This window comes from Stomoxys calcitrans, chromosome 1 (genome assembly GCF_963082655.1).
Source record: "Stomoxys calcitrans chromosome 1, idStoCalc2.1, whole genome shotgun sequence".
Lineage (NCBI taxonomy): Eukaryota > Metazoa > Arthropoda > Insecta > Diptera > Muscidae > Stomoxys > Stomoxys calcitrans.
The window spans coordinates 103,744,894-103,770,300 of NC_081552.1; the positions used below are offsets into that span (position 1 = coordinate 103,744,894).

The 25,407-nt window shown below is 37.7% G+C and overlaps 1 long non-coding RNA gene across 1 annotated transcript; it reads left to right on the forward strand.

Annotated features, from left to right (window-relative positions):
• The first annotated feature begins 18,244 nt into the window (after positions 1–18,244).
• Positions 18,245–18,923, forward strand: LOC106094524 (uncharacterized). Its single transcript, XR_001222567.2, has 3 exons — positions 18,245–18,336; positions 18,403–18,454; positions 18,508–18,923. It is a non-coding gene; the product is annotated as an uncharacterized LOC106094524 (long non-coding RNA).
• Positions 18,924–25,407: the final 6,484 nt, after the last annotated feature.

The following is a 25,407-nucleotide window of genomic DNA, read 5'->3' on the forward strand; positions in this document are numbered from 1 at the left end:
TTATTGCACTACCTCAATCTAACATTCATGCTACACTACACTAGGATGAGCAATGCAATGTCCAGCATTGCTCATCCGGATCACTGAACGAGTTGAAAATGTAAACATATTCTTCGTTATGATTTCACATTAATATTTTAGTTAGAATGCTTAATAGTGGTAGGAAAATGGAAAATCCCAGACAGAACAGCCTTTGAAAGAAGTAAAATCATACAGAAGTGTTTTTTTTTTTGTCAATAGATACACTTGTTGTGGCATTCCATTTTTCATTGCCGAATTTATGTTATTATGTTATGTCTTAATCTTCGAGACACAACACAATAGTGCATGCTCTTTGTGGTAAAATCTTTAATGTTTGATTTCTGTAAAGCTTCGCAAAATTATAATACAATTGAGTTAGAAATACCCTTTTTATACCCACCACCATAGGATGCGGGGTATATTCATTTAGTCATTCCGTTTGCTACACTTTGAATTATAAATTTCCGACCCTACAAAGTATATATATTTCCGATAGTCGTATAATTCTAAGACGATTTAATGATGTCCGTGTGTCTGTCCGTCTATCCATCTGACCGTCCGTCTGTTGCATTTACTGTACAGCCTGAAAAAATTGAGATATTGAGCTGACATTTGGCAGAGCTACGTCTTTTTGATGCACGCTGGTTAAGTTTTTGAACGGGCAAAATCAGATCATATATGAATATAGCTGCTTTATAGACCGATCTGCCGATAAAAGGTCTAATGCCCACAAATGCATTATTTTTTATCCGATTTCGCTGAAATTTTAAACAGTGACTAGTTTTAGGCCCTCGACATCTGACCCAAATATGGTTCGGATCGGACTATATTTGGATATAGCTGCCATATAGATAAAGGTCTATAGTACATAAAAGCTTTATTATACCCTACACCACCACTATGGTACAGGGTATTATAGATTTGTGCATTTGTTGCAACGCTAAGAAGGAGAAGAGCTGGACCCATTGATAAGATCGACTCAGAATCACTTTCTGATTCGATTAAGCCTTGTCCGTCTGTGAGTCCATGTATTCTTGTAATCAAAGTGCAGGTCCTATTTGTTGTCCAATCATCAGGAAATTTTGTACATATCACATTTTTAACCCAAGGATGGACGCTATTGATTCAGATTTAGATATAGCTCCCATATATATGTATCGCCCGATTTCCACTTAAATGGCCACAGTAGCTACAATTTTCAACCGATCTGCACAAAACTTTGCACCAAATGTTTCGTTACTGATCTTAACATGTGTGCGAGATTTCATGAATATCGGTGCAGTTTTGGATATAGCTCCAATATATATGTATCGCCCGATTTACACTTATAAGGCTGTCATAAACACAATTTGTAACCGATCTGCACAAAATTTGGCACGGATTGTTTTGTTACTGATCTTAATATATGTGCCAGATTTCATCAAAATCGGTGCAGTTTTGGATGTAGCACCCATACTAATTTGAGGTTTTGGGCCTATGAAAGGCGCATTTATTGTCCGATTTTGCCAAAAATTGGGACAGTGAGTTGTGTTACACCCTTCGATATCTTTCTGCAATTTGGCTGAGATCGTTCCAGATTTGGATATAGCTGCCATATAGACCGATCTCTCGATTTGAGGTTTTGGGCCCATAAAGGGCGCATTAATTGTCCGATGTCGTCGAATTTTGGGACAGTGACTTAGGTTAAATCCTTCGACACACTTCTGCAATATGGCACAGATCGGTCCAGATTTGAATATAGCTGCCGTATAGACCGTTCTCTCGATTTAAAGTTTTGGGGCCATAAAAGACGCATTTATTGTCCGATGTCGCCGAAATGTGGGACAGTAAGTTATGTTTGAACGTTCGACTTTATTCTGCAATTTGGCCCAGATCGGTCCAGATTTTATATAGGTGCCATATAGACCGATATATCGATTTAAAATCTTGGCCCATAAAGGCCAAGAAATTTGACACAGTAACTTATGTTGGGATTTTGGACATCCGTATCGTATATGGTTCAGATAGGTTTATTGTTTGATATAGCTACTTAAAAGACAAATATTTTTTTACACAATTCAACAATGACTTGTACTTATAAGTATTTGGTCCAAATTGGAACATATTTCGATATAGCTACTACTGAGTATCCAAAGTTCGGCCCGGCCGAACTTAACGTCTATTTTTTTGTTTGTATGTTGCCCGAATTTATAATTTTAGGATAGGTGTAGGGTATTATATAATCGGCTCCGCCCGACTTTTGGCTTTCCTTAGTGGTTCTTTATTCGATTCAGCTGAAATTTTAAACAGTGTGTACTTTTAGGCCTACTAACATCGCTCCCAAATATGTTTCATATCGGACTATATTTAGATACAGCTATTATATAGACCGATCTGCCGATTAAGGGTCTGAAGCCCATAAAATCTTTTTTTATTACCCGATTTTGCTGAAATTTGATAAAGTGAGTTATCTTAAGACTCCCGTCATATTTGGTTATAGCTGCCATATCGACCGATCAGCCGATAAAGAGTCTGAAGCCAATAAAAGCTGCAGTTATACCCAATTTCGCTGAAATTTGAAACAGTGAGTTGTTTTGAGCCTCCCGATAATCGACCTTAATATGCTTCAAATCGAACTATATTTAGATATAGCTACCATATAGATTGATCATCCAATTTAGGAACTTAATCTCATGAAAAGCTGATTTATTATCTGAAAATGTTGCTTGAATATGAGTTCTTGGGATCTGAATAAAATATGATCGAAACCAGTCCCTATTAAGATATAACTACATATATAGTAGTGGAGTTATAATAAAATAGGATGATTATTATATCCTTGTTTAATTTGGTCCAGATTTGGCTATAGGTGCCATATAGAACGATCTCTCGATTTAAAATCTTGGCCCCATAAAAAGCCATTTATTATACTCTCCACCATAGGATGGGGGTATACTAATTTCGTCATTCTGTTTGTAACACCTCGAAATATGCGACTGAGACCCCATAAAGTATATATATTCTTGATCGTCATGCCATTTTAAGTCGATCTAACCATGTCCGTTCGTCTGTCCATCCGTCTGTCCGTCCGTCTGTCCGTCTGTCCGTCCGTCTGTCTGTCGAAAGCACGCTAACTTTCGAAAGAGTAAAGCTAGCCGCTTGAAATTTTGCACAAATACTTTTTATTAGTGAAGGTCGGTTGGCATTGTAAATGGGCCAAATCGGTCCACGTTTTGATACAGCTGCCATATAAACCGATCTGGGATCTTGACTTCTTGAGCCTCTAGAGGGCGCAATTCTCATCCGATTTGCCTGAAATTTTGTACAACTGCTTCTATCATGATCTTCCATTCCCGATTTTGCTTCTTGAGCCCCTACAAGACGCAGTTCATATCTGAATGAACTGAAATATTACACAACGACTTCTACAATGTTTAGCATTCATTTATGGTCCGAATCGGACTATTATTTGATATAGGTCCAATAGCATAAGAGTTCTTGTTCTATATTCTTTGTTTGCCTCAAAGATACCGCATGCATAGAACTCGACAAATGCGATCCATGGTGGAGGGTATATAAAATTCGGCCCGGCCGAACTTAGCACGCTCTTACTTGTTATACGATTTCGTTGAAATTTGACATAGTGACTTATGTTTGGCTTTCAACATCCTTGTCCTATATGGTTCAGATCGGTTTATATTTGGATATAGCTGCCAAAAAGCTCAATATTTTTTTTTTTAGACCACTCAATGTCCGTGCCGTGTATGGGTATATAAGTTACCCAATTTTCACCGGATTGTGACGAAAGGGGGTTTCCTTATATACCTGAGGTGGTGGGTATCCAATGCCTTTTTACTTGTTTAATGTTACGATCATATGTGTTAAGCAAAAAACACGTCTTACATTTTCAACATTTTATTTATTATATTCTGAAACTTTGTTTTCCCGAGATGTAATGACAATTTTGATTAGATCGAAAGGTTAAAATACCTGGGATAACTTTAAAAGGATCAGCCACAATCCTTCATAAATTATGTCGAAACAAAACAATTTAGAAGAGACTAAAGTCAGGCAAAGCCGACCCTTGAATAACGTACTCCATCAGGGACGTAGACAGGATTTTATTTTGGAAGGGGCCCACCCCACACATTTTTTAATAATCGAAAAATGTCAAAATTCTTCTGTTGCTGTGAAATTGGCAAATATACCTCGATTTTTTTTTTTTTAATTGTGGTCGCAATTGTTACCACCAATGAGTAAGTTCACTCATCGGGGGTGACATTTGGTCATAAAGTCAGAAGTGAATTTTGATTGCCAACACACTATTAATAGGCCGATCGTAGTCTTTCAAAGCCTTCAAAGTGTGATTGCCTTTGCGAATATCTTAGTTTTATAGTGAAAGTTTCGGCGAATCAACTTCGGTCATTTGATGAAATTTTTTCATTTGCTCTCATTTTTGCTCTCAAAATAGTTTTATGATTTCAACAGGTTATTGTTTGTATCGTTCTATTGGTTTTAAATGACTTTAATTTCAATAAAGTTTTACGCAAACAAAATGAAAACATAGAGCAACTATATATGATTAATGATTAAAAAAAATGTTGACCAATTTTTACGAGTACCCATCTGCAGAATGTAGAATGTTAAATAAACTTATTTCTTCTTCGAACTTAATTAAAATCTGTCGAAAAGTTTTTGATGGAAAAGAAGTCCGGTAAAAATTGCATGCAACTATTGCCGTATATGCTTATAATTTGCATCATATATTTATAAGTCCTGAAGTTTTTCTAATTTATTGGAGAACTAAAAATCAGAAACATGAAGAGATTTCTACGTTATTGCAGTTGTAAACTTTAATTTTTCTTTGCCCACTAATGGATGTCAAATAACCTAGCGATAATCGTAACTGTTGTATAAAACTTGCCCCTATAGATAAAAGTCTGCTATATAATATTATTTTAATATATTTCTTTACTTAAGGTGGGTATTAAGTTCGTGTTTCACAGTGAAAATTAATATTTTAATGGCCACCACCATAGAATGGGGGTATACTAATCTAGTCATTCCGTTTGTAACACCTCGAAATATTCGTCTAAGACCCCATAAAGTATCAATATTATTGATCGTCTCGACGTTCTGATTCGAAATAGCCATTTCCGTCTGTCCGTCCGTCTGTCGAAATCATGATAGCGGTCGAACACGTAAAGCTAGCCGCTTGAAATTTTGCAGAAATACTAAATATTGATGTAGGTCGTTGGGGATTGTAAATGGGCCACATCGGTTCAGATTTAGATAAAGCTTCCATATAAACCGATTTTTGTCCGATTTGGCTGAAATTTTGCACGTAGTGTTCTGTTATGACTTCCAACAACTGTGCCAAGCACGGTCCAAATCAGTATATAACCTGATATAGTTCCCACATAAACCGATCTCCCGATTTGACTTCTTGAGCCCCTGGAAGCCGCAATTTATTCCTTTTTGACTGGAATTTTGCATGTAGTATTGTTTTGTGACTTCCAACAACAGCCGCAATTTTTATTCGATTTGGCTGAAATTAAGCATGTTTTGCTTTGTTACTATTCCAACAGCTGTGTTAAGTACGGTCTAAATCGGTCTATAACCTCTATATGGGAGATATATCAGGTTATAGACCGATTAGGACCGTACTTAGCAAAGTTGTTGGAAATCGTAACAGAACACCGCATGCGAAATGTCAGCCAAATCGGCCAGGCGCTGAGGAATTCCAATCGGGGGATCGGTTTATTGGGAGCTATATCTAAATCTGAGCCGATATGGCCCATTTGCAATTCCCAACGACCACCATTAATATTAAGTTTTTGTCGACAGACGGTCGGACGAGACGATCAAGAATATATATACTTTATGGAGTCTTAGACGAATATTTCGAGGTGTTATAAACGGAAGTATACCTCCATCCTACGGAGGTGGTTATAAAAACGAAGTGGTTTTATTTGAAATAATTACAATATTTTAAAATGTAAATTAATCTAAACCGGTGCCTTGAAATTTTTCATTGCTGATGTAAAATACTTCATTTAAAAACATTAATTAAAAAAAATTTTATACCCTCCACCATAGGATGGGGGTATACTAATTTCGTTATTCTCTTTGTAACTGCTCGAAATATTCGCCTGAGACCTCATAAAGTATATATATTTGTGATCGTCGTAACTTTCGAAGGAGTAAAGCTAGCCGTTTGAAATTTTGCACAAATACTTCTTATTAGTGTAGATCGGTTGGGATTGTAGATGGGCTATATTGTCCATGTTTTGATATAGCTGTCATATAAACCGATCTGGAATCTTGATTTCTTGAGCCACTAGAGGGCACAATCCTTATCCGATTTGGCAAAAATATGGCATGAGGTGTTTCATTATGACTTCCACCAACTGTTCTGAGTATGGTTGAAATCGGCCCATAACCTGATATAGCTGTCATATAAACCTATCTATGGTCTTCATTACTTGAGCATCTAGCGTGCGCAATTCCTATCTGATTTGGCTGAAATTTTGTACGACGTGTTTTGTTATGACTTCCAACAACTGAGTTTAGATAAATAAAATTTGTCCATAACCTGATATAGCTGCCATATAAACCGATCTGGGGTCTTGACTTCTTGAGCCTGTAGAGGTCGCAATTATTATCCGATTTGCCTGAAATTGTACGACGGATTCTCTCATGACCATCAACATACGTGTTTATTATGGTCTGAATCGGTTTATAGGCCGATACAGCTCCCATATAAATCGATCTCTCTATTTGACTTCTTGAGCCCCCAAAGGGCGCAATTCTTATTCGAATTGGCTGACATTTTACATATAATATAATTGTGGTCCAAACCGGACCATATCTTGATATCGCTCTAATAGCAGTGCAAATCTTTTCTTATATCCTGTTTTGCCGGGAAAAGAACTCGACAAATGCGATCCATGGTGGAGGGTATATAAAATTCGGCCTGGCCGAACTTAGCACGCTTTTACTTGTTTATATGTAATCGTGTTGCTGATGCATTGAATATCTTGTGGTAAATTATTCCAAAGACGTATGTTGGTAATATAAAATTGTTGTTGAGACATAAGACTCCGTCTTCTAAAAGGTATTAACTTTCTTCCTCTAGCAGATTGGGCAAACCTCAGTCTCTCAAACAAATATCTGGGTTTCTTTTCCACAATAATCTTGTGTAAAAATATTTATGATCTGGTATTTAGAAGGTTGTTGAAACTAAGTTCAAATAGAGAATCTACATATTGTGAAGCATGCTGACTCCTTTTGAAACCATACAACTAAACGGACTATGCTTTAAAAGCTACATTCAATTTTCGGAGGCTCGAAGAATCACAATTCGAAAAAAATTCACAACCATATATCAAACCTGGAACTAGGAATGTTTTCGCCAGAAGAATTCGGATATTTATAGGTATAAAAGAGTGTGTGATCCATAAAGCACGAAGCTTTGCATAAGTCTGCTCGGCTGCAATGTAAGCATGATCGGACCTGCTCAAAGAACTGTTAAAAGTCACGTCTAAATTCTTCGCACTAGATACAATATCAATCCTCTGGCCATTAACGTAAATATCCAGTTGTCGCATGTTGAAATTCTTGTTTTTGTGAACAACCAAACATTTAGGCTTATTTGGATTTAACAACAAACCATTTGCAGTCGTCCGGCATAAACGCGATGTACGTCCGCGTTAAGTTTACTTATGCAGTCGTCTAAATTGTCCACAAAGCCGCTTTGAAAAATCTGCACGTCATCAGCATACATCATAATCTGACCGTGTGCAAGTTGGCGAGGCAAGTCGTTCGCATATAATGAAAAAAGAAGTGGACCTATAATCGAGCCTTGGGTAACCCCCTTACGCACGAACAAGGGGTTAGATAATATATTCCCTGCGCATACAGACTGCCGTCTATCGCTCAGATACGACATAATCAGACTCGTTGCCGTTGATGTGAAGTTAAACAAATTCCATAGTTTCATGCACAAATTCAGATGATCAACCGTGTCGAAAGCTTTGGAGTGATCCAAAAGAACCAGAAAGCCAATTTTGTTCTCATCAATTTCATTTCTGATCGATTCAGCGATCAGAACGGAAGCCTGTCTTTCTGACAACAGGGACTCTTGGTGAAGATATACGGACATCTGTCCATGATGAATTTTCTCGAAAACCTTAGAGAGATAAGATTGATATCGGCCAATAATCAACGTTGGATTTGGGAATGGGGATAATCTTTGCATGCTTCCACGTAATAGAATACACACTGGAGCTCAAAATTGTATTAAACAAGCACGAAAAGTACGGTAGGAGATATGGAAGTAACATTCGTACAAATCTCGGATAAACTACGTCCAAGCCAACTGCATTTGACTTAACACGGACAAAACTCTCATAATGGCTAACACATCTAAACTCAAAACTACTACGGGCATCAAAAACAAAAGCCGGCCCATCATCATCACTGTAAAATTGCATGTCCGTTTGTATATCGGGTTTGCTTACGAAGGTCCTGTTGAGTTCATCTAGATCCCCATGTTATCGAGTGTTCGACTTGGGTTTACCCACTCGGATGTCATGTATCACCTTCCACTTACTCTTCGAGCCCACTGCGCAATCATGTCTTGAAGAAAATACTCCATTTTAGCAGCATTAACAAAACTGTTAACTTTCCTCCTGGCTTCTTCTTTCAGCTCTGGAGACTTGATACGCTTCCATCTACTGTAAGCCAAGTCCCTATCCCCAATAAGCACCTTGGTTCTTGAATTGAACCATGGGTTTGTTTTGGCCAAAGCCCTTTTTAATCCGTATTGGAACTGTTGCATCATAGAGACGTAAAATTTTATCCGTCATGAAAGCCGCCAGCTGATCGACCGTTAAAAGTGTAAATATGTCATCCCGATAAGATACGTCCTCCTCTTCCTCCCGCAAATCAAAATCGGAGGCGAGATAAATCAGATCATGCTAAGAGAAACATGGAACAGAAATACAATGATATCTTCAAAGAATTATTGACAAAGAACAAATCTAACAGTGTATTGACGGTTGACGTAAAATGTGTGGAGTTTGTATTATTGGTGACGAATAGGCGAAGTGTCAACATAGCATCAGTCAGAGTTGAATCTATAAGTATGTTTGAGTTACAGTCTCCAGTGATTATAACATCAGTATAACCCAGTGTTATAGACTCCAGTACAACCTGAAGCCCTTGAGCCCCAAACCAACTAAAACTTGTTCACGATTTGAAGCTAGTTCAACAAACACGTATTCTATCTGGTCCCCGAATTCAGACTTTAAACGAATTCTAGCTTTCAGGTTTCTTCTGACATAAATGGCAACACCACCTCCGCGACTTCCCCTGTCAGATCTGAACACAGTATATCCATTTAATTTGACGAGACTGTCAGCTATGGAAGGGCTTAGCCATGTTTCCGAGAGGCATATAATATCAATGCCTAATCCTTCAAAAATATATCTAAATTCATCAATCTTCCTTACCAGACTTTGAGAATTTATGTGGCATATCTTTCAACCATTTCTTTGCCTAGCCAATATTCGAACCAAGTTTTTTGTTCCGTCTTTGGAATTTGTATTAACATTACCAATTTGCATCATTTATCAATTTTAAACATTTAAGAAATATGGCATCAGCAGCGCAATTACGTATAGAATTTCCTTTGTGGATGGCAAGATTGAATTTAAAACGGCTATAAGTGTTTAAAAAAGCATTAAAGTGATACACAGTAAAAATCTTATCAAAAATATGATTAAAAATGCAATTATATGGTTATGTGGTAGAAGAATATATAATAAACAAGCTATAAAGTTAGGATTGTAAATCCATGCCAGCTTCGTCCCGCCGGCTCCTATATTCATCAAGGATTTTGGGATGAAAAACGCATATTGGATCATCGCAATCGAGGCGTTTGATATTTACAAGGCCACGAAAAGTATGAGCTGCCTTTAAAAGACTATTTCTTTTTATTTGAATTGCATCTTGCAAAAGTTGGTAGTTTGTGTTTGATATGTTCTCATTGATATAATATTGGGAATTGGAGTTAAACCCAATATCACACAATAATAATTTGTTGTTATTTCGTTTCTTATAGCTTGTTATAGATATTAGGAAAAAATTTTTGTCGTATGGCGACATAAACTTAATAAGGATTACTCCATCCGGCGGAATACATTGTTTAGTGTTATTTCTGTTCTGCAAGCGGTGAGTTGATTTAATTCAAGGTGGGACTATGTTCATTGAGTTGCAAATGTTGCTGAACGCGTCAATTAAATTTTCATCTCTCTGGAATGGTACTCCATTCAAGTGAATTTCACAAGCCAAAGGTGCATTTGCTTGCCTTCGAAATTGTTTTTGGAGTTCTACTATTTCAGATTGCGTTATAGTGAATTCATCAGTTCGTTCTTCCAAGATAGAGACGCGTGCGTGGACATTATTTAAATGATGTATCACTGCTGCCAATTTATGGTCAAACTCATTCAAAATACGTGTTTCTGTTTCTCTTAGCAGTTCTTTGAATTGATTCATTAACCTTTCGCTTAGCTTGGAGAAACGGTCATCGGGCATCTGCACAATTCGGAAGAGCGAATCAGATAACCGAAGTGTCTTCGCTGAATTTTCGAAAGATCGACGGATAAGGCTCTCTCGGTCGCGTTTGGGTGCTCTTGAATCTCTTTCCTCAACGTTGTTCTCTAATTGAAGGTTTACCGATTTAAGGTCTTAGGCCCATAAAAGGCGCATTTATTGTCCGATTTCACCGAAATTTGGAATAGTGAATTGTGTTAAGGCATTCGACATCTTTGTTCAATTTGGCCCGGATCGGCATAGGTTTGAATACAGCTGCCATATAAACCGATATCTCTACTTAAAGTCTTGGTCCCATAAACGGAGCATTTATAGTCCGATTTCACTGAAATTTGACACAGTGACTTATGTTAGGCTTTTCGACATTCTTGTCGTTTATAGCTCAGATCGGTTTATTTTTAGATATAGCCCCTAATAAATATCAATATTTTGTTATACACAATTTAACAATGACTTGTACTTATTAGTATTTGGTCCAAATCAAAACATATTTCAATATAGCTGCTATGGGACATAAGGTATGGATTTTTCACCGGATTTTGGCGAAAGGTGGTTTACATATAAACACGAGGTGGTGGGTATGCAAAGTTCGGCCCGGCCGAACTTAACGTCTTTTATTTGTTCTCCCACGTTTCGCTGACTTTTTCATATGAAACGAACGACTTACCGTAAAAGTTTGTGCTATTTTTTAGTACGCCAACACTCTAATTGGCCGCACGATAAATTAATGTTCCGGTTAGCCAACACGAACTTTATTTTTTCTACGAGAAACCAGCCCTAAGTGTAAAATGTTCTCAGAGTTTGGCAGAAATCAGAAATCGCCAAAATTTATGTTGGTGTTGCTTTTAATTATTAATGCAAATGTTTTGATTGTGATCTGATCACGTGTTTGGGTCACGTGTCAGCAATGATACGGCCTTATGCATAAAAGTCCCACAATCTGTAATAGCCCAAATAAAGTGTTGCTAACACATTTTTAAGGGAACCAACATACGTAATAATAAATATTTATATGATTACAAGATTATTTGGACAGAGTTGTCACGGTTGATGCATGAATTTTACATGTAGACAGTTACTATAAAATACATTCCATTCACCAATAGGTAAAGTTATATGCAATTCATCAATTACAATAGCAATGTCAATGGGGATTTCTGAATTTAATATTAAATATTTTTGAATCAAACTTAAAAATGTTATCAAGTTTGTTCGGGTCTTACCATGGGTCGAATTTAAAAAGTTCTTTGAACGATTTTCTGATTGGCAAATTAAGCGGTTTTTATACCCACCACCGAAGGATGAGGGTATATTTTGTCATTCCGTTTGAACACATCGAAATATCGATTTCCGAACCTACAAAGTATATATATTCTTGATCAGCGTAAAAATCTAAGACGATCTAGCCATGTCCGTCCGTCTGTCTGTAGAAATCACGTTATAGTCTTTACAAAATGAGATATGGAGCTGAAACTTTGCAAAGATTCTTTTTTTGTCCATAAGCAGGTTAAGTTCAAAGATGGGCTATATCGGACTATATCATGATATAGCCCCATATAGACCGATCCGCCGATATGGCTCAGATCAGTCCAGATTTGTATATTTCGATTTAAGACTTGTATATTTCAGTCCAGATTTGTATATTTCGATTTAAGGTTTTGGGCCCAAGCTGCTATGTGGGCATAAATTAAGCATTTTTCACCAGATTATGACGATACGTGGTTTACCTATATACTCGAGTTGGTGGGTATCCAAAGTTCGGCCCGGCCGAACTTAACGCCTTTTTACTTGATATGAGATTTAATTCAGGTTATACATTGACTTGGACTATACTCGAAATGGATGTTGAACGTCATAAAGGACAACACAACAAAATTTCTAGGAAATCGTGTATTTATTTATTGTATTTTTTATTTTTTTTTTGAAAAAATATTTTTTTTTAAGCTTAGCATCTTAACCTAAAAGAATTAGGCATAGAGTCATCCCGGCCGATACGGGATTACTATGAGCACCACACAGGCTAGAACTTTGAGCTCCGACTTGTATGGTGTCCATTGTTATCACGAAAAGCATAGCTGAAAGCTACCGGGCGCGTCCACGTGTTGCGGATAGTGGAAAGCTCCGTTTTTATGCGATTTTCGTGAGGAGAGTCTCAGTGAGGAGTCAGGTGGTACTGGCTCCTTATTAAATGCTGAGTGCCAATGATACTCGAGATGACAAGGCGAGTTATTGGCGCCTTCAAATAACCAATGGTCAACATCAGCGTCTGTTCCCGGATCTTGGAGCAAGCGGCTCGCCACAAAGAGGGATACATGTGCAATCCCAGAAAACTCCGGAGGATGAGAGGCTAGCCACAATCCGCATAAAAGCCAAATTCTTCAACATCAGCCTTATTTGTGCCCATGCCCCAACGGAAGACAAAGACGAGCCAAGGATATTTTCTACGAGCGATATTAAAAATGTTCTGGGAGATTTTAATGCGAAGATAGGGAAGGAAGACATTTTTGGTTGAAGCTGATTGATTTCGCCGCGTCAAAAAACATGGTAGTAGCACCAGATTTCAACATAACAAGTAAAAGCGTGCTAAGTTCGGCCGGGACGAATCTTATATACCCTCCACCATGGATCGCGTTTGTCGAGTTCTTTTCCCGGCATCTCTTCTTAGGCAAAAAAGGATATAAGAAAAGATTTGCTCTGCTATTAGAGCGATATGAAGATATGGTCCGGTTTGGACCACAATTGAATTATATGTTGGAGACCTGTGTAAAATGTCAGTGAATTCGAATAAGAGAGAATCCGTCGTACAAAATTTCAAGCAAATCGGACAATAATTGCGACCTCTAGAGGCTCAAGAATTCAAGATCCCAGAACGGTTTATATGGCAGCTATATCGAGTTATGGCCCGATTTTGACCGTACTTGGCACAGTTGTTGGATATCATAACAAAATACTTCGTGCAAAAATTCATTCAAATCGGATATGAATTGCGCCCTCTAGAGGCTCAAGAAGTCAAGACCCTAGATCGGTTTATATGGCAACTATATCAAAACATGGACCGATATGGCCCATTTACAATACCAACCGACCACACTAATAAGAAGTATTTGTGCAAAATTGCAAGCGGCTAGCTTTACTCCTTCGGAAGTTAGCATGTTTTCGACAGACAGACGGACGGACAGGCGGACGGACATGGCTAGATCGACATAAAATGTCGCGACGATCAAGAATATGTATACTTAATGGGGTCTCAGATGAATATATCGAGTAGTTACAAACAGAATGGTGGGTATATGGTGGAGGGTATAAAAATATTCACAAAGCTCTGTACCCGATTAAACACGAGGAACCAAATTGATCACGTTGTGATAGATGGAAGGCATTCATCCAGCGTGTTAGATGTACGATCGATCCGTGGAGCGAATATAGATTCGGATCATTACCTTGTTGCAGCAAAGGGTTGTACCCGTTTGAGCTTGGCGAGGAAAGTACGATCTGACAATGCACGGAAGCTGGACATTGAAAAGCTGCAAACACAACAAATGGCAGCGACATTCTCCACTCGACTGACCCGACTGCTTCATGAAAGCACTCCTTGTTTCGATGAGATAATGGCACAGTGGCAAACTATTGCCCACTACATGGAAAATGCCGCGAAATCCGTACTTGGGTACCGCAAGCCTCCTCCAAGAAACCCATGGTACGACCAAGAGTGTCAAGATGCTACTGAAGCCAAGAATGCGGCATATAGAGCAACCCTGCAATCAGTTGCAACGCGCCAGATAAAGGACAGGTATCGGGAGAAAAGGAAAGAGGAGAAACATTTTTTCCGCAGAAAGAAAATGGAAATGGAAAGTCGTAAGTGCGAGCGGATTGAGATGTACAGGAGGCAGAATGAAGTCCGGAAATTTTACCAAAAAATTAAACATCAAACCGATGGCTTTGGTGCAGGCACATCCTCCTGCAGAGACAAAGAAGGAAATCTGGTAACTGACACAGATAACATGCCGAGGATATGGAAACAACATTTTGCTCAACTGCTAGTGTCCGACGTTGGCGGCGAAGAGGGTACCGCACAACCAATCCCTGATGATGGTATAGAATGTTAATCTCTTAGTCAGAATGAGGTCCAAGTAGCAGTGACCCGACTAATGAACAACAAGGCAGCTGGAGCCGACGGGATACCCGCTAAACTATTTAAGACCGGAGGCGACACGCTGAGAAGGCGTATGCATCAGCTTATCTGCGCAATCTGGCTAGAAGAATGCATACCCGATGATTGGAACCTCAGCATACTATGCCCCGTACACAAGAAAGGAGACAAGACGGAATGTGCCAATTACAGAGGAATAAGTCCGCTCCCCATCGCATACAAGATACTCTCAGCGTACTGTGTGAAAGATTAAAACCTAAACTCAATGAGATAATTTGACCCTATAAATGCGACTTTGGACCTGGTAAATCCACCCTGGGCCAGATATTCACACTGTGCCAAATCCTGGAAAAGACCCGAGAAGGACAAATCAACATCTACCATCTCTTTGTTGAATACAAAGCCGCTTTTGATACTCCTTTACGTTCAAAGGTTTATCAAGCCATGTCTGAGTTTGGTATCCCTGCAAAATTAATAAGACTCTGCAGGATGACATTTGCTGACACGCGTTCCTCAGTTAATTTAACCATTTAATACCAAACGAGGTTTCAGACAAAGAGACAGCCTATCGTGTGATCTCCTTAATATCCTGCTGGAGAAGATTATACGAGATCCAGAAGTGAATAGATATGGCACACTAATCACAAGAGAGCACCTGCTACTCGCCTATGCCGACGACATCGATATCATTGGTCGGTCACTGGAAGTAGTAACTGCAGCCTTTGAAAGAATCGAAAGACAGTCAATGAAAATGGGTCTGGCAGTAAATGGAGATAAGACGAAATGAATGGTTTCAACTCCCAAAAGCCTTTGCACTACCGAGTAGATAAAGAAAATGGAGAAAGTAACAGTAACTTTATCTACCTCGGCAACGTCGTAACCGAAACGAATGACACCAGTTTTGAGATTAAGCGAAGAATAATACTGGCAAATAGGTGCTACTTTGGACTGAGTAAGCAGTTTTGAAACAAGGCCACCTCTCGACAGACGAAGTTTACACTATACAAGACACAGATACTACCCGTGCTGTTATATGGTTCTGAAGCATGGGTACTTTTGAAAGGAGATCAGGCAGTGCTTGGAGTATTTGAGGGAAAGATTATTCGTAAAATATTGTATATGGATCAGTTGGCGTTAATAGAGAGTATAGGCGTCTTATGATCCACGAGCTGTATGACGACGATAGTATAGTTACACGTATCAAAATACAACGGCTGCGTTGGCTAGGTCATGTTGTCAGAATAAATGAAAAAGCTCCAGCAAAGAAGTCTTTTGAAGGCAAAAACGGTGGTACACGCAAACCAGGAAGACCAAAAGCCCGATGGAAAGATCAAGTGGTGGGAGAAACCTCAAAGCTTAGTGTCAGAGATTTTACAATGAGCGCAGAATATCGAGGCGCTTGGAACGCTATTCTACGTTCGGCTAGTGGAACAAATATTCTGTCATAGCCAATTAAAAACAAAACAAGTAAAAAGGCGTTAAGTTCGGCCGGGCCGAACTTTGGATACCCACCACCTCGGGTATATATTTAACCACCTTTCATCAAAATTGGGTGAAAATTGCATACCTTATGTTCCATTGCAGATATATTGAAATATGATCCGATTTGGACCAAATGCTAATAGATACAAGTCATTGTTCAATTGTGTATAACAAAAATATTGGTCTTTTTAGTAGCTATATCTAAAAATAAACCAATCTGAACCATATACAACATGGATGTCGAAAAGCCTAACATAAGTCAATGTGTCAAATTTCTGTTAAATCGGATTATAAATGCGCCTTTTTTGGGGCCAAGACTTTAAATCGAGATATCGGTCCGTATGGCAGCTATATGTAAATCTTGACCGATCTAGACTAAATTACAGAAATATTTGAAGGGGGCTTAACTTAACATTCTGTCTAAAATTTCGGCAACATTGGACAATAAATGCGCCTTTTATGGGCCCAAAACATTAAATCGAGAGATCGGTCTATATGGCAGCTATATCCAACTCTGGACCGATCTGAGTCAAACTGACGAAGGATGTTGAAGAGCTTAAGGCAACTCACAGTCTCAAATTTCAGCAAATCAAATAATAAATGTAGCTTTTATGGGCCTAAGACCCTAAATCGGAGGATCGGTCTATATGGCAGCTATATCCAAATCTGGACCGATCTGAGCCAAATTGACGAAGGATGTCGAAGGGCCTAACACAACTCACTGTCCCAAATTTCAGCAAAATCGGATAATAAATGTGGCTTTTATGGACCTAAGACTCTAAATAGGCGGATCGGTCTATATGGGGGCTATATCAAGATATAGTCCGATATAGCCCATCTTTGAACTTAACCTGCTTATGGAAAAAAAGAATCTGTGCAAAGTTTGAGCTCAATATTTCTATTTTTGAAGACTGTAGCGTGATTTCAACAGACAGACGGACGGACATGTCTAGATCGTCTTAGATTTTTACGCTGATCAAGAATATATATACTTTATAGGGTCGGAAATGGATATTTGTTGCAAACGGAATGACAAAATGAATATACCCCCATCCTTCGGTGGTGGGTATAATAAAATCTAAATCTGAACCGATTTCTATGTAATATCGAGAGTCATAAAAAAATCCTTCCGTCACAAATTTCGAGAGAATCGGTTAACAAATCACCTTTTTATTGCATTATTACTGCAAATCGGACGAACATATATATGGGAGCTATAGCGATCTTGGGTCTTGATTTCATGAGCCTCTAGAGAGCGCAATTCTCGTCCGATTTGACTGAAATTTTGCACGTAGTGTTTTGATATCACTTCTAATAACTGTGCTAAGTATGGTCAAAATGGGTTTATACCCTGATATAGCGGCCATATAAACCGATTTTGGGTCTAGCTTTTAGAAGGCGAAATTCTTATCCGATTGGGCTGTATTAATATTTTATTATGACTTCCAACAACTGTGCTGAGTTTGGTTAAAATTGGTTCATAACCTGATATAGCTGCCATATAAACCGATATTGGATCTTGACTTCTTGAGCTTTTAGAAGGCGCAATGATTATCCGATTAAGCTGTAATTTGCATGTGGTGGTTAGGTATCACATCCAACATTTGTGCGATGTATGGTCCGAATCGGTCCATAACCTGGTTTAGGTGCCATATAAACCGATGTGGGATTTTGACTTCTTGAGCCGCTCGAGAGCGCAATTATCATTCGATTCGACAAAAATTTTGCGTGAGGCCGAACTCATCACGCTCTTACTTGTTCTAGTTTATATCAATATAGAAATATTGACATACACTAATCGGGGCTATGTTGGAATATTTCATCGGAGTTTGCTCCTATTAGTAACGCCTAGAGTATATATGGCCCCATAACCCTATAAAAATCTGTGCCACGATTTGTCTTCTTTTGCCATTAAAATCCGTATTTATTTGCTGAATGCATACTTCAAAATCATACCTTTGTTATTAGCCTCTTATTCGTAGAATCAATCCTTTTTCGTCTCAAAAACGAAAAAATCTACCATTAGCAAGAAGGCAGCATAAACGTCACGGACAATTGAGCACAACGGTAAGGCAAAGCCGTCAAAGGTAAAAAATTTCCTTTCAATAACAAAAATTTTAATGAAAAAAATTGCTTTCAATTTGTTCTGACAGCATGCGCCATATTTCACGCTAAATTATTTACAAAAAAATTCAAGCGAATTTAGTAAGATTTTCACAAAATTTAATTGAAATAATTTCATCCCCATTTTTAATTAGTTTTCCAGAGTAAAAACGAATGACCAATAAAGAATGAAAAAATACAAAAAAAAGAAAGGACAAAAATAAAAATTTCCCTAGGTAAATGTTGCAGACAAGAGCAAATAAGGCATGAAAGATGAAAATTTAAATCAAAAAAAGTTTTATTGGACAATAAATGCCCAAACAAAGGATGAAAGACAGACAATTGAAAAGTTGCGTGGGTATGACGAAAGGAATACTGAAATATAAAGGATTGAAGGCAAGATTGTGTAGCATTGGGTATGCGTATGTCTTTCTTTGGTACTAACGAAAAATATAAATGATGTGCCGTGAGCTCTGCTCTTACAAAATATTTCAAAGCTTTATGAACAACAAATTCTCTTTTTTTTCTTTGTCATTTAACCTGCCAAACAGAAAGGGTTAAATAAAAGATAAATTCGATTCAGTTTATAAAATTTTTCTTAATTAATAATAATTTAAATATGCGTACCTTTTTCTCTCATTTTGTTAATTTTATTAAAAGGTTTGTGTGCGAAATGTGACCATGAGATATTTTGGGTTGAATTATTTTGGTCCACTGGAAAAAATGTCAAAAAAATTAATAAATAAGGGGTGGTTTTAAAACTGTCCGTGATATTATAGGTTTAATTGCAACAAGATATTTAGGGGTTATTTCGCTAATTTTCCATCCTTGATAAAAGGGAGAAACAATAGCCTTTTGAGGAAGGTCCAAAATTGTTCGACCGTTTAGCCGATTTATATATTGTGATAAAATAAAGTTGATATAGCCATGATGACATTCTAGCAGAAAACTAGTTTTTTTATACCCTCCACCATAGGATGGGGGTATACTAATTTCGTCATTCTGTTTGTAACTACTTGAAATATTCGTCTGAAACCGCATAAAGTATATCGTGGTGACATTTTATGTCGATCTAGCGATGACCGTCCGTCTGTCTGTCTGTCGAAAGCACGCTAACTTTCGAAGGAGCAAAGCTAGCCGCTTGAAATTTTGTACAAATACTTCTTATTACTGTAGGTCGGTTGGGATTATAAATGGGCCATATCGGTCCATGTTTTGATATAGCTGCCATATAAACCGACCTTGGTTCTTAAGCCTCAAGAGGGCGCAATTCTTATCCGATTGGAATGACATTTTGCACGAAGTGTTTCGCTATGACCTCCAACAACTGTGCCAAGTATGGTTCAAATCGGTCCATAACTTGATATAGCTGCCATATAAACCGATCTTGGGTCTTAACTTCTTGAGCCTCTACAGTGCGCAGTTCTTATCCGATTGGAATGAAATTTTGTACGTCGTATTTTGTTATGATATCCAACAACTGTGACAAGTATTGTTAAAATCGTTGCATAACCTGATATAGCTGTCATATTAACCGATCTTGGGTCTTGATTTCTTGAGCCTCTAGAGGGCGCAATTCTTATCCGATTGGAATGAAGCGCGAAGTATTTTGTTAAGATATCCAATAACTGTGCCAAGTATGGTTCAAATCGGTTCAGAACCTGATAAAGCTGTCATATAAACACCCCTGGGGACTTGACATCTTGAGTTGTTGGAGGTTGCAATTCCTATCCGATTTGGCTGAAATTTTGCAAGACGTATTTTATTCTTACTTTCAACATCTGCGTCAAATAAGGTTAAAATCGGTTCATAACCTGATATAGCTGCCATATAAACCGATCTGGGATCTTGACTTCTTGAGCCTCTAGAAGTCGCAATTATTTTCCGATTTTTCTGAAATTTTGAATGACGGATCCTCTCATAACCATCAACATAACCAGAGACGGATCCTCTCATAACCATCATTATGGTCTGAATCGGCCTATAGCCTGATACAGCTCCCATATAAATCGATCTCTCTTTTTTACTTCTTGAGCCCCCAAAGAGCGCAATTCTTATTCGAATTGGCTGACATTTTACACAGGTCTCCAACACATAATTTAATTGGTTTAATCGGTTTTGATGAAAGGTGGTTTACATATATACCCGAGGTGGTGGGTATCCAAAGTTCGGCTCGACTGAACTTAATGCCTTTTTACCAAATTTCGGCGACATCGGATAATAAATTCGCCTTTTATGGAAAAAAAAACATTAAATCGAGACATCGGTCTATATTGCAGCTATATCCAAATCTGCACCGATCTGGGCCAAATTGACGAAGGATGACGAAGAGCCTAACGTAACGCACTGTCCCAAATTTCAGCAAAATCGAATAATAAATGTGACTTTTATGGGCCTAAGACCCTAAATAGGCCAATCGGTCTATATGGGGGCTATATCAAGATATAGTCCGATATAGCCCATCTTTGAACTTAACCTGCTTATGGACAAAAAAAGAATCTGTGCAAAGTTTCAGCTCAATATCTCTATTTTTAAAGTCTGTAGCGTGATTTCAACAGACAGACGCACAGATGGACGGACATGTCTAGATCGTCTTAGATTTTTACGCTGATCAAGAATATATATACTTTATAGGGTCGGAAATGGATATTTCGATGTGTTGCAAACGGAATGACAAAATGAATAAACCCCCTTCCTTCGGTGGTGGGTATAAAAAATATTTATGGTATAAAAACCTCTGTGAAAAATTTCTTTATTGCTATTAACGTCACTTTTGTAATTTTAACCGCACTTTTCTTCGATGCTTAAGGAATTAATACAAAATTCAATTCTTTTCAACTTTTGCGCATATATACAAAATATATATACGCACCACCAAAGGATGGGGGTATACTAATCTAGTCATTTCGTTTGTAACACCTCGAAATATTCGTTTAAGACCACATAAGGTATATATATTCTTGATCGTCTCCGCGTTCGGAGTCGATCTAGCCATGTCCGTCCGTCTGTCGAAACCACGATAGAAGTCGAATGTGTAAAGCTAGCCACTTGAAATTTTGCACAGATACTTAACATTGATGTAGGTAAGTGGGGATTGCAAATGGGCCATATCTCCCGATTTGATTTCTTAAGCCCCTGGCAGCCGCAAGTTTGGTCTGATTTGAGATTTGCACATAGTACACATAGTGTTCTGTTATAACTTCCAACAACTGTGCCAAGTGCGATCGAAATCGGTCTATAATCTGATGTAGCTCCTATATAAGCCGATCACCCGATTTAATTTCTTGAGCCCCTGGAAGTCGCAATTTTTGTCCGATTTAGTTGACATTTTACATGTAGTATTGTTTTGTGACTTCCAATAACTTCTAAATAAGGCTCAAATCGGTATAGAACCTAAAATAGCTCCCATATAAACCGATTTTACTTATTGAGACCCTGGAAGCCTTAATTTCCGTCTATAATCTGATAAAGCTCCCATATAAACCGATCTCCCGATTTGCCTTCTTTAGACCTTTCAGTCCTCAATTTTTTCCGATTAGGCTGACCTTTTGCATGCGATGTTTTGTTTAGACTTCCAACAACTGTGCCAAATATGGTCAAAATCAGTCTATAACCTGGTATAGCTCCCATGTAAACCGGTCTCTCGATCATCCTTGTTCAGTTCCTAGAAGTTTTAATTTTTGCTGTTTTGACAGAAGTTTGGTATGTAGAATAAAATTATGCCCTACAACTTAGTTTATTTTGTGTACATTTTTAGCAGAAACCATGGTGGTGAGTTTTCAAGATTCGGCCCGGCCGAACTTAGCACGCATTTACTTGTTTTAAAAAATCCGCAATTACTTTTTGGGCAACCCAATATATACTTCAACCTACAAATTACACCACAACTAGTAAGTTTTTTAGATGTTCCTCTAGGTGAAGATAAACTATTTCGTGTTATTTTGCACTTTTTGATACCACAATGTACAAATTTTGGATGGATCATTAAGTCACCGATTATTTATTTCCCTCTGTAAAGAAAGTACCAAATGGTACCAAAATGTACGTATTGTGAATAGATCATTTAATTACTCATAAAATTTTGCTCGTGGTACCTACAGGCAAAATTTGAGACCTGTAGGTCCATCTATATAGAAAGTACCAAATGATACCAATTTTCGTACAAAAAAGTTTGAATTTTAAACAGATCATTTAGTCATCCATTATTTATTTATTGGTTTTACCTACATGATAATTTTTTTTTATCGACAAAAACAGTACCAAATGGTACAATTTTGGTACCAAAATATATGAATTTTAAGGAGACCATTCACTCACCCAACATATTTTACCTACTTGCATGCTTAATTTCAGACCTCTAGCTCCATCTCCAATTTACGAATTTTAAGTAGATCATTAAGTCACCCATATTTTTTTCCTTTTTTTGTCAATACATAGCAAATTTCATACCAGTAGCTCAATCTATGTAGAAAGTACCAAATGGTATCAATTTTGGTACGAAAATGTTCGAATTTAAATAAGTCATTTAGTTATCCATTATTTATTTCTTGCTAGCACCTACAAGCCAAATTTCAGACCTGTTGCATCATCTACAAAAAAAGTACCAAATGGTACCAATTTTGGTACCAAAATGTACAAGTTTTGAATAATGCATCGAGACACCTATACTGTTTTTCCTCGTTGTACTGGAATGCAAAATTTCAGACCTCTAACTCCATCTATAAGGAAAGTACCAAATGGTACCAATTGTAATACCGAAATGTACCTTATTGTTTCGAGACGCTCTTTAATTTGAGCCCAAGAACATTATTCTTGCCCTTTCCGTTCGCGCTGGGCAAATATTTACCATTTAGTACCTTTTGGCACTTTTTAGTGCCTAAATATCACCAAATCCAGCCTTACGCCGTACCTATGACCCAAGTCCAGCGTGCAAAGTTTCCGACTCTAGCTTTAGCCGTTTGGGCTGTGCGATGATCAGTCAGTCAGCAATAAGTCAGTCACGCAAATTTTTAAAATATTAGACTAGCATTCCGGTGGTCCGCTTCGCTACCCCAGTTTTGGATACCCTTTTTTTAGTGTAGGACATCACAAAACCTATGTAGTCACTCAGTTTATAAGATTATGTAGTTTTGTAATAATTGCGTATAAAATTTCAGAAATCTGTCCCCCTCTGTAAAGAAATTACCAAATAGTACTAAAAATAACCATACATAGGAAATATCATTAAGTCGCACAATATATATTGTCAATGTATAAATGAATCCAAATTTTGAGCGCTTTAGCTCAATTCGTTAAGAAAGTACCATTCTGTATGTTTTCCTACCTAAATGTATGATTAAAAAAAAATTCTGATCGTAGCTGTATCCCAATTTTGAGAGCTTAAGATCAATATGTAAAAAAGTACCATTGTGTAGGTTTTAGTACCTAATCGCACGAATTAGAAACAAAATTTCCTAAGCCCATAAATTATTGCCAAGGTGTAACCATATCCCATTTTTGAGTGCTTAAGATCACTCTGTAAATAATGTACCATTTTGAACGTTTTAGTACCTAAATGTTTAATTTTGAATAATCTTCTGGTCATCCAAAATTTATAGTCAAGGTATACTTGTATCCCAATTTTGAGAGCTTTAGTTCACTACGTTTGTTGGTTTTAGTACCCAAATATACGAATAAAAATATCATCTTGCTGCCCAATATATTCTTTCAAGGTACCAATTGCACCACAGCTAGTAAGTTTTCTTCCACATATAGTAGTTTTGTCAAGACTGCGATAATATTATTGTTTTGCGCTTTTTGGCTTCAAAATGCACTTTTTGACATCATTTATTCACCAATTATATATTTCATGCCGAATTTCAGATTTCTAGGTCCATCTGAAAGTACCAAATGGTACCAAAATGTAGGAGATGTGAATAGATTATTTAATCACCCATCATATACATCCTAGTTGTACCTCCATGCCAAATTTCAGACCTCTAGCTCCATGTCTTAAGAAAGTAACAAATGGCATAAATTTTGGTACAAAACTGCATACATTTTTATACCCTCCACCATAGGATGGGGGTATACTAATTTCGTCATTCTGTTTGCAACTCCTCGAAATATTCGTCTAAGACCCCATAAAGTATATATATTCTTGATCGTCATGACATTTTAAGTCGAACTAGTCACATCCGTCCGTCTGTCTGTCGAAAGCACGTTAACTTTCGAAAGAGAAAAACTAGCCGCTTGAAATTTTGCACAATCACTTCTTATTAGTGTTGGTCAATTGGAATTGTAAATGGGCTATATCGGCCCACGTTTTGATATAGCTGCCATATAAACCGATCTGGGATCTTGACTTCTTGGGCCGTTATAGGGCAAGATTTGGCTGAAATTTTTAATGATATATTTTATTATGACTTCCAAAAACTGTGCTGAGTATGGTTCAAATCGATCCATAACCTGATATAGCTGCCATATAAACCGATCTGGGGTCTTGACTTCTTGAGCCACTAGAGGACGCAATTATTATTCGATTTAGCTGAAATTTTGCATGAGTTGATTTATTATGACTTTCAACAACTGTGCTAAAAATAGTTCAAATCGGTCCAGAACATGATAAAGCTGCCATATAAACCGATCTAGGGTCTCTACAGGGAGCAATTAAGGTTGTAAGGCCATAAAAGGCGCATTTATTGTCCGATATCGCTGAAATTTGATACAGTGAGTTGTCTTAGACCCTTCGACGTCTTTCTTCAATTTGGCCCTGATTGGATCAGATTTGGTATAGCTGCCAAATAGACCGATATCTCGATTTAAGGTTTTGGGCCCATAAAAGGCGCATTTATTGTCCAATTTCGCCGAAATTTGGGACAGTGCGTTGTGTTAGGCTCTTCGATTTCACTGAAATTTGACACAGTGACTTATGTTAGGCTTTTCGACAACCGTGTCGTATATGGTTCAGATCGGTTTATTTTTAGATATATCTACTAAAAAGACCAATATTTTGTTATACACAATTGAACAATAACTTGTACTTATTAGTATTTGGTTTAAATCGGAACATATGT